Consider the following 10,184-nt stretch of genomic DNA (forward strand, 5'->3'; position numbering starts at 1 on the left):
GACATCGCAACAGTGCCTCCTGTCATCTCCTTGAGTGTCCGGAACTATTGTAATGCTTCTGGTGCACAGTAACCATTCTTATAAAAGAGCTTCACCAGCAGCGCGCGATCCTTTATGGAGACGGTCATGTTCAGCGTCTCGGACGCAAACTCAGGAACAGCCGTGTGCCACGAGTCTGTTGGTGTGCGCATTCTGACGCTTACAGCGCAATCTACTGGTCAAATTTTCGTTATTTGTTTGGTCAGCGACGTTTCCCCCTGTGTCAGTAATATGCTGTTCAAATTTAACGTAATTCTGAGCAGTGGTTCTCTTTCTGCAGCGTATTGAAAGTGGAACTTTAATTATGGAAATTCTCTGTGCAACTGTAGATGCAGATGTAAAACGTCTGCTTCCAGGATACTGAAAGGCGCACTGGCTCCGGATCGAAAACGCCCGGCGGACAAACGACGGGAGCCGGGGTGCCGGCCAGCCTGGATGTGATTTTCAGGCGGTTCCCCACATCCCATTAGGTGAATACCGGTCTCCTATCCACGTCATACCTCGACTACAAGATTTACAAACATTTAGAAAACAGTCTCCGACTAGAACATGAGATTTACTCTAGGCGCAAATAGATGGGATGAGGTACAGAAATTTCGTCCCGGAGGTGGGGTCGCATCAGGAAGGGCATCCGGCCACGACTTACAGCAAACATTGCAACAATCCCAATAACGACGCCGGACCCGCAGAAGAAACGGGAAAAGGGAAAGAAGTGAACGTGGGAGACTATAGTACGCTTTGGCTCAGAATAACCCAGAGATGTGCCGAAATCGATAATATCTCACACAAGATACTACCAAGAATGCCTTTTGGCTGATTCACAGGCAGGGTGCTGCATTTTCTGCCCGGCACGGCCAGGAATTCCGCCGTGGAAGGAGGCAGGCAGGTTCTCGGTTACAATCTGTCCGAGCAATCCGCCAGTGTTATACTGCAGCGCGGCGCGGCCCGACCCCGTCGGAAACGTCTTATTTGAGCGCGCGCGAGGCAATCGGCATTCGGGAAGAACAAGCAGGCGGGCGGACATCATAATTTAGGGCGACGAGGAGTGGACGCCGCTATCAGATGGGCGGCGCCTTTGAAGCGCAGGTGTGGAACGCGTCGCCCCCTGGCCACTCTGTCCGTCTCGCCGCGCGCACCTCTTGTCACGCTTGCCCGCAAAGGATGCGGCTCTCCGCCTGCCGCTATCACGAATTCACACCTACTTTTTCGCCTTACAGTGCCGAGAAGCGACGTTTGATTTACACCCGAATCACTTCACATTGTGTTTGTTCTCTTCAATGCACCTGATCGGTGTCTATGTACGGAGCACAAATCTTACGCACTGGAGATATCAAAGCGATAGAAAACCCAGTCGCAAATCCAATATCTGCTTTTTTACTGCAGATCTAAGTTTCGGCTGTTCTACTTCTGCATGTACTACTACACTCTGCAAACTACCGTGAGGTCCATGGCACAGCGTACGTCCCATTGTACCAGTTATTAGGGTTGCTTCCCGTTCTATTCACGTATGGAGTGCGGGATGAATGGTTGTCTGAACGCCTCTGGGCGTGCAGTAATTATTCTCTTATCCTCAAGATCCCTATGTGAGCGATACGTAGGGGACTGTACTATATTCCTAGAGTTATCATTTAAAGCCGGTTCTTGAAACTTTGTTAATAGACTTTCTCGGGATAGTTTAAGTATCTTCAAGAGTCTCCCAGTTCAGTTCCTTCAGTATCTCTGTGACACTCCCACGGCTCAAAAAAACCTGTGACCATTCGTGCTGCCTCTCTCTGTATACGTTCAATATTCCCTGTTAGTCCTATCTGGTATGCCTTCCACACACTTGAGCAATTTTCTAGAGGCGACCGCACAAGTGATTTGTAAGCAATCTCCTTTGTAGAATGATTACAATTTACCAGTACCCTACAAATAAACCGAAGTCTATCACCTGCTTCATCCGAAGCCTGAGGTTACTATTAATATTGTTTGCAAGGTCATTAATATACAACACGACGAGCAAGGTTCAAAATGGCTCTGAGCACTATGGGACTTAACTTCTGAGATCATCAGTCCCCTAGAACTTAGAACTACTTAAACCTAACTAACCTAAGGACGTCACACACATCCATGCCCGAGGCAGGATTCGAACCTGCGACCGTAGCGGTCGCGCGGTTCCAGACTGTAACGCCTAGAACCGCTCGGCCACCCCGGCCGGCACGATGAGCAAGGGCCCCAACACACTTCTCTGGGGCACACCCGAAGTTACGTCTACATCTGACGATAACTCTGCATCCAAGATAAGATGCTACGTTCTCCCTACCAAAAAGTCCTCATCCTGTCACAAATTTCGCTTGAAACCCTATATGATCGTACTTTTTACAGTTAACCGTAGGTGTGGTACTGAGTCAAATGCTTTTCGGAAGTCAAGAAGTACTACATACACTTGATTGCCTTGATTCATATCTTTCAGTATGTCATGTGAGAAAAGTGCGAGTTGGATTTCATAGCTATCTTCAGAGCATTCAAATCGAGTCATATAGACTCGTCAAACTGTAGACAACAAGGTAATATACGACATTAGGACGTACATGGCCAGATTCTGACATTTTTCGTGATTGCTGAATAGCTTTTCCTTGTTTGAAACATAGTCTACAGTCGCTGTGTAGAACGATTTCAATGGAATAAAATGTGCCCAAATTAAAGAACTTTACGCGATATTTTATATTGTTAAAACAACACGGGCTGTCACAAGGTAGTGGTAGATAACGTATCAAGTAAACATGAAATAACATCCCACTGGTAATGTTCAGCAATTAAAGTGAGAAACGAAATTATCCCTGATTATAGCAGACGCACACTTCATATACTGTATATCGTCTTGGAACAATGGCTGTAACATAAACACACAGACAAGAAGATCGACTGCGTGACATTCAGAACGACTTTTTCCTTTGACTGACGAATTCATCATGTTGAAGGTACGCGACCATTCAGACTTGGCATGTAATAAATTCTTGTAGACGTCTTGGTCGCAGACAAATTTATTTGTTGTGACGCGTTTCGACTGGATATATCCTACCATGTTTTGTGTATAGCTTTTGTATTGTCTATTATTGCCACAGTCTTCTGGAGATGATGTATTCAAACGAGCCACAATAAATAAATTTGTCTGCTACCAAACGTCTCCAAGAATTTTATTACACGTTAGTTCAGAATGACAGGACACGCCTAGGTAATTGAGTTTAGGATTAGTATTCGTGTGGCTTAATACATCAGTTACTACAGGTAAGATACATCCGACACGGACTTATGACCACAGCAGTTGAGTCCCATAGTGCTCAGAGCCATTTGAGCCATCCGACACAGAAAATACCAAAATCAGTAGCAGGAAGGTGTATTCCACTACCTTTGGAGATTAGAGACTCCAGAAAAAAAAGCTTTATGTAGCACATGGTTAAATCTGTACACTACCGGAAAAAATTACTACAATACACCTGGAAACACAGCGTCGAGATCGATCCGATGACGACATATGCCACCTGGGGAATAGCAGATGTACTGATAATGGTTTCTAGGTTGTCCGCCAACAGGTTGCGTAGTGGCATAGCTATCAAAGCGCCATCTGTGTCTACTCTTTAATACGGAATGCTCGCAGCCAGAAGGTGAAAAATGCTAGCAAGACTTCAGAAAAACAGAGATGGACGAAATGTTTCTACAAACTATGGAAGAGTGGCAATTTGTCAGGGCACTACACCAACCGAGACCACCAAAGAGAGCAATACGCGGACCCGATGGCCTGATACACGGCTCATTTGGTCAAGCTGAATTGTATGCCGACGTATATGAACACCACATGACAACTCCGCCCCCACAGGTTGCAGAGGACGCAAGGGAAGAGGACCGTATCCGGCGGCGAATCACCGACTTTCGCCAATTCCCCACAGAAAGGGGTGAATTATGCTGCCACAAAAATCTTTGGTCATTTGCCAAATAGCATTAAAAGTCTGACAGATAGCCAACCAACTTTTAAAAGCAAATTAAAAGAATTTCTGAACGACAACTCCTTCTACTCAATAAATCAATTTTTAGATATGAACTAGTAACAGCAAAAAAAAAAAAGAACAATTAATTATAAAACTTAAGTTAAAGTGACACGTTCCACATCATTACGAAATGTCGTATTCATGATCTATGGATTAACGTATGTATGTATGTATGTATGTACAGAGGCCTGTTTTTAGCACTCTCGCTGAAGTTAGAAAACTCATCAGGAAGACGAACAACTCGGCGCATGCAAGAACTCTGTGACCAACGCCGACCTTAAGCATCTTCCGAGAAAGGCCGTCGTTCTCTTAACTCGATTTATCAACAGCTGCTACTCGACTACTACTTCCCTGCAGGCTGGAAGACACTGAAGACGACCCCTATTCCCAAAGAGGAAAAAACCGAACATTGCCAGACAGCCACCGACCGATTAGTCTGTTGCCCACACGCGTCTCAAAGACTATCTGGAAGAAAATAACATCATCCGCCACGAACAGTTTGGCATGCAGCCACGGGAGCTTCAGCTGCTTAGGATCACAGAATCCATACAACTCAACCTGAATAGATGGCACTCGACAGTTGGAGTTTTCCTAGATATCGAAAAGGAATACGATCGGATGTAGCGTGACAGGCTTACAGTCAAACTAGTCTTTCAAACCCGTCTTCCTGACAGTTACATCAAGCTGAATGAAAGCTTTCTGCAGGACAGGCGTCTGTTTGTACAAATAGATGGGAAGAAGTCATCACTGAAAACTGTGTCAGCTGGCATCCGAAAGGGAGCGGTGATATCGCCATGTCTGTTTAATTTGTATATTAACGACAGTCCCACCATTCAACATACCACCGCCAGTCCTTACGCCGATGACACAGCCTTCTTTACTTCTGGAAGGAACATCGAACAACTTGTCAACAGGATGAAGCGACAACTTGCCGTCACCGAACAGTGATCAAAGAGCAATAATATCACCCTAAACCCGACGGAAACTGCAGCAATAATCTTTGAGAAGAAACGACCGGAACTGAGGGCGCAACTTGCCATCAATGGACAGCCAATATCCTGGACTACGACGATGAAATACCTGGGAGTGGTATCGGATGAAGGGATGACTTTTACCCCACACACAATGATAGAAACTTGAATACTATGAAGATGATTCGGGCACTCACGCCGTTTTTCACGAGCAGGAATCTAAACCCATCAACGAAATTAAAACTTTATAGAGCAACGATACAACCCTCCCTGCTGTATGGTTCGACGACTTGGGGAACAACATGTGACTCTAATATGCGCAGTTTGCAACCACTTCAAAACAGGTGTTTGAAGTGGAGCCTAGGCGCCCCAGGGGTGGGCCAGCCGACTAGAGAAAAATACGTCGCTGAGAAGATAAAAGAGCAGGCAACTCGTCTTTTTCACAAATTAGACGAGTATCGGGGAAATGTCTGCCAATTTGCGAATGTATGCCAGACACTGGCATCACAGGACCCTCGAAGATGATGCAATGTTCAGTTATTCGATATCTAACATCTAACAATTACTGTCAGTCACTCGTACTACCACCTAATCAACACTCTCAAAAGGACTCAAGGACCCACAGAGAGCACAAGTCCCTTTGCAAGCGAATACACAATAAAGTGAAACTATGTCTCACACCGTGCCACCCCAGAAGAAAAAATGGGCAAAGGCGATCACTCTTATATATATATATATATATATATATATATATATATATATATATATATATATATATATATAAAAGCGCCAGAAGGCTCAATGGGGTGCAAACGTGTCGAGCAACCAGGCAACCATGCCATGGAGAAGCACTCATGCTTCCTACCGCCAGCTGAGCGAATTTGAAAGGTGTCAAATTGTGACCTTTCAAGCACCGCGATGGTCTTTTCAGAGATATGCCACGCGAACTGGACGTACTGCGTCACTTGTGCAACGATACTGGCATCAGCGGTCACATGAACATTCCCACATCCGTAGACGAAGTTGTGGACGTCAACATAGCATACATGCGAACCAGGATCGTCGTATCGTAAGGGCAGCAGTGGCAGATCGTACAGCTCGTCCAATGAAAACTACTCCAAAGTTGCAAATTTTACTTTTTTATCCACTCGATTACTAGTTTCGGCCAGAGAACCATTTTCAAATCATAGTAACATAGTCAAAAATGGTATTTCCGAAGATGTTAAAACCATGTTAAAAATGGGCAACGAACAGTTACAGAACATACAGACAGTATAAAATTTTTTAATATGTTACGATGATTTGAAAACTGATTTTGGCCCGAAACTAGTCATCGAGTGAATACAAAAGTAAAATTTGCAACTTTGGACTGGTTTTTCGTTGTATGATTAACAGAAGTTGCTGACCCACAGCTATTCCAGCGTGCTCGAAGTTCGTAGATCGTACAGCTACCACAGTATAAATAAGAGGGCTTGTGAAGTCAGATGTGTCAACACGAACTATTGCACTCCGGTTATTAGCATTGGAACTATAGGCATGCACACCTCTATCGCGTCTTCCACTCACGCCACAGCATCGACGTGCACCGGCCGGTGTGGCCGTGCGGTTCTAGGCGCTTCAGTCTGGAACCGCGTGACCGCTACGGTCGCAGGTTCGAATCCTGCCTCGGGCATGGATGTGTGTGATGTCCTTAGGTTAGTTAGGTTTAATTAGTTCTAAGTTATAGGGGACTGATGACCACAGATGTTAAGTCCCATAGTGCTCAGAGCCATTTGAACCATTTGAACCATCGACATGCACGCTAGTGCCGTCGGAGGATCACTTGTAAGGTGGAGCGGCGCGCCTTGATCTTCAGCGATGAAAGCAGATTCTGTCTGCACGGAAGCGATGGTCGTCTGCGTACAACATAGACTAGGCGAGCGCTGTCTCGTAGAGTGCGTTCGTCTAAGACACACTGGTTACACCCTAAGCCTTATGGTTTGGGGTGCGATAAGCTATACCTCTCATTCACCACTGGTGTCTCTGGAAAGGAGCTAACCAGCGCTCGGTACTTGCAGAATGTTGTTAGACCCGTTCTTCTGCAGTTCTCCCAACGCGAAGATGATTTGTTCTTCCAGCAGGATAGCGCTGACCCACACACTGCCCATGGAACTCAACTTGCTCTGCAAGGCGTGCAGGAATTTCCCTGGTGAGCACTATGTCCGGATTTGTCTCGAATCAAGCACGTGTGGGATACTGATGGGTCGAGAAGTGTCTCGCGTAACTCGTTAACCGACAGCTCTTGCAGAAGTACGTGAACAGGTCGAGCAGGGGTGACATACGTATCCCAGGACAGTATTCGCCATCTGTACGATCTACTGGATGCCAGAGTCAGCAAGTGAATGGCCACCCGTGGAGACTACGCCACATACTAATATGGGTGTTTGAGCATGGGTCGATACCTGGTACCTCAGAAGCCCTTGTGCTATTTATCTGTAAATGTAATCATTTACTACTCCATATGCACTGTTGCGTCAATAAATCTTGAATGAATTGGAAACCTCTAAAAGGGTGTACTAATTTTTTCCGACATTATATTTCAATTTGAAGTAAGCGAAATGAACTTCCTGCTACATGGGTGAAATATGGAAACTCCGACTCATGGATCAAATACCGTCCCATCCAGCCAGTCGAAGTTGTTGGCTGATCGGAAGTTTTATGAAACGAATGCCTAAGGCTCTACCTAGCTAAAGCGTCATTCTCTTCGATCAGTTTATCGTCTGCTAATTGCACACAATATTTTGCAAAATGACTGCCGAGGAGCAAAAGAATACCAAGACTATTCTTAGAGACTGTACTACAAACTTTTAGTGTAAAGGGCTCCACAATAATTTACAGCTCTAATTTGAAACTAGTAACTAACTGTTCAAAAGAAATTGGAGTCCTTTCTATCTGTAATCAGCCGGCCGGTGTGGCCGTGCGGTTAAAGGCGTTTCAGTCTGGAACCGCGTGACCGCTACGGTCGCAGGTTCGAATCCTGCCTCGGGCATGGATGTGTGTGATGTCCTTAGGTTAGTTAGGTTTAATTAGTTCTAAGTTCTAGGCGACTGATGACCTCAGAAGTTAAGTCGCATAGTGCTCAGAGCCATTTGAACCATTTTATCTGTAATCCATATTTTATAATGTGAAAGTATACGTCATTAAAAACTAAACAGAAACTAGTCAAAGCGAGTATTGGAATATTGACTGTACCATTTGTCAAAAAGTGATTCGGTTACTTTATAACTCTCGTGTAAGAAAGATGAATTACACCACACCTTTCATCCAGAAACTAAGTTTTCAATCATAGCAAAAACGTACGACCCTATGTCCCTGACGTTCCCGATATGTTACCTATGCTTTTGTCAAGATTTTTCGATCATCACAAAGTTCTGGGAATATCATATAATTTAAGGTATGTGGCAAGAAGAACTTGGATGAAAGAACCTTTAATGTCCGAAGGAATAGGTACCACACATTTATATAATTCATGTATTCTTTAATGTACAATGTGGTACAATGGTCGGGCAGCTTCTAGTAAGCCACAGATGTCTGTAGTATATGCTAAGCAACGCTTGAAATGCTGTAAAGAGCGACGCTGCTGGACAGTGGACGACTGGAAACGAGTGATTTTGAGCGATGAGTCACTCTGTACCATGTGGCAATCCGATGGAAGGGTTTGTGTTTGGTGAATGCCAGGGAAAGTTACGCACCATCATGTGTAGTGTCAACAGTGAAGTACGGAGGAGGTACTGTTATGCTGTGGGGGTGTTTTTTTGTGGTTAGGGTGTGGTTTTCTTATTATTATTAAGAAAACGCTACTACTAAGCAATGATTTGTGGACAATAACATTCCGGACATAGACTGATCTACCCAGGGTCCCGAACTAAACCCAGTGGATTAGCTTCAGGACAGTACGTCGTCTTCGCTCCAGACTGCGGCGTCCAACATCACTACAGTTAGTACAGGTTTGAGAACAACATGCAGCAACATTTTTCATTGGAATGCAAAAGCGCACACCACCAATGCGTCTATGACAGTATTACGGCGAGTTTTAGATGGTACGAAAGTTTCTATCATCTAGGATGGTTTCTGATCGTGCTGGATAGGTTTAGTGTAATTTATGCTACCATAAGTACTCTCAGAAGTGTAGTGTGTTCCTGAAACAGTTCTGTGACAATTGAGTAACTATAGGAGGTGCACATGATTTGACAGTAAGTTCTTGTACCTACATTCTATAACTGTGAGATACAGGGAAAGAATAAGAAGAAGAATGACTGCTGGATTTTGGAGGAAAAAACGTACTGGAAAGCGAGAAAGGACGTCCGGGAACAACAAGGCAAATCTCATACATTAGGTTCTCGTAGAGGGTCCTTAGAAAGCCAAAACTGAAAGCATAAGATGATTACAAGTCAGTTGTAATGGTATGTTATTACAGGTAATAATTTAAACAGTATCTTATCGCCTAATCTCCGATGACAAGAACGCACGCGCTAACTTAATAATGATGGTTGAGAAAGTCACCATCTGTTCAGATAAGTCGACCTTACGTAGATTGTGGACTTCCTGGATATACGAAAGTATTTCGGTCTCGATGTTGTCTGTTAATTATCGTCGAAATTTAAGTGAAAAGGCAAATCTGACTTAAAATATCTCGAAAATTCAGGACGAAGTTAAGATTCCGTTCGCTTTAACTGCATCCGGTGTCGAACAAATCGGTCATTTAAGAAATTACAAAGTGTAGATTGCGGTAACTAGATGCTTTTGCATCAGAGGCCAAGTTGCCAAACTAGTTCGGAGCAATTTCTGTAGCTTTGCTATTATCTTCAGTTAACAATAAACAGGCTACCAGACAGGGGGCACGTAATAAACAGTTTTAACTTCCGTCGGTATCTTTGTAATACGCCTTTATAACACGACTGCAAAATATTATTTACGGTTAAGCCACCTTCAGCGAATCCTCCCCAAAGCTGAGGTCGCTAACCATGGTTTATGGAGTGGTGTGCGAACCTGATGCAGCAGGTTCGAATGCTGAAGGTGGAAAAAAGTTTACGGTGTGAGGTAACACTGCCATAAATTTCCATATTGCCAAAATTTCGAAGCTATAACCCGTCTCTAAATTGCAAATCTT

This window comes from Schistocerca nitens, chromosome 1 (assembly GCF_023898315.1).
Source record: "Schistocerca nitens isolate TAMUIC-IGC-003100 chromosome 1, iqSchNite1.1, whole genome shotgun sequence".
NCBI lineage: Eukaryota > Metazoa > Arthropoda > Insecta > Orthoptera > Acrididae > Schistocerca > Schistocerca nitens.